Source organism: Crocuta crocuta, unplaced genomic scaffold (genome assembly GCF_008692635.1).
Source record: "Crocuta crocuta isolate KB4526 unplaced genomic scaffold, BGI_CrCroc_1.0 scaffold24, whole genome shotgun sequence".
Lineage (NCBI taxonomy): Eukaryota > Metazoa > Chordata > Mammalia > Carnivora > Hyaenidae > Crocuta > Crocuta crocuta.
Window position 1 is genome coordinate 5,490,336 of NW_027530974.1, and position 1,345 is coordinate 5,491,680.

General features: G+C 42.0%; 1 non-coding gene across 1 annotated transcript; it reads left to right on the forward strand.

Annotated features, from left to right (window-relative positions):
* The first annotated feature begins 636 nt into the window (after nt 1-636).
* TRNAK-CUU (transfer RNA lysine (anticodon CUU)) lies at nt 637-709 on the forward strand. The gene has a single exon. It is a non-coding gene; the product is annotated as a tRNA-Lys (tRNA).
* Nucleotides 710-1,345: the final 636 nt, after the last annotated feature.

Here is a 1,345-nt window from a genome sequence, read left to right on the forward strand (position 1 = left end):
TAATTCTATATCTCCTTCCCTCTTTCTACCCCTCCCTGTCTCATGCTTTTTTTTCCTCTCTCTCTCACTCTCAAAAATAAATAAACATTAAAAAAGAAAAAGAAAAAGAAAACAGAAAGTGGGTTTGGATTCAGGAAACTCTGCTTTCAGTCCTGCACCACAAACCTCCCAGGAAGATAAGGACCTCAATGATGTGACCTTCTGGGAAAGAGACAACAGACACAATGTAATTAAAATCTATAAATGATGTCATTTCCATCAGTGGAGAAACCAAGTTTCAGTGGGATCAAGTGACTTGCTCAACATCACATTTCTGATAAATGTCAGAGGAGGGACTCAAACCCGGGACCCCTGACTCCACCTAAATAGATCATGTACTGCCCTCTCTCCTCCATGCTTCATCCCTGAAGTACCATGGAAGGAGACCTGCCATATATTGATGACCCTAGGGAGGGGAAACTGGACCCCTAGGTCCCCATCTCTATTCTTACAAGCACTTCCTCTAAGGATATTCTTACAATTATGTGGTTACCACACTCCAGCTGACCAAATTAGAACACACTTCCCTTACTTCCTTGAGCATAGCTGGGATTCTCTGGAACACTTAAATAAGACTTTGTTAAAAGCTGATGGGGCACCCAGCTGGCTTAGTTGGTAGAGTATGTGACTCTTGATCTCAGGGTCATGAGTTCAAGCCCCATGTTGGGTGAAGAGCTTACTTAAAGTAAATAAATAAATAAATAAATAAATAAATAAATAAAGGCAGACTTAAAAGAAAAAGTTAAGGTTAACACATAACTAATGAGATCATCTGATTTACAAGACGTTTCTCCCAGCTCTCTACAGAAATGGTTTAAAAAAGGAAAAGAGCACCTGGGTGACTCAGTTGGTTAAGCATCTGACTTCAGCTCAGGGCATGACCTTGTGGTTCCTGGGTTTAAGCCCTGAATTGGGCTCTGTGCTGACAGCTCAGAGCTTGGATCCTGCTTCAGATTCTGGGTTTCCCCCCTCTCTGGCCCTCCCCTGCTCGTGCTCTGTCTCTCTCTCTCTCTCTCTCTCAGAAAATAAACATTAAAAAATTTTAAAACAAAAAAAGGAAAGTATTCAGTGAAACTCATAGGTGCTTCAGGCTTTCTACAAATATTTGATTCCAACTGCTGCCTTTTTTTTTTTTTTAATTGGGTCATTGTGGATAGAAGGGTTCATTAGAAGAGCCAGTTTAGGGGACCCCGGGTAACTCAGTCAGTTAAGCATCCTACTTCGGTTCAGGTCATGATCTTGTGGTTTGTGAGTTTGAGCTCCACATTGGGCTCTCTGCTGTCAGCACAGAGCCCGTTTCAGATCC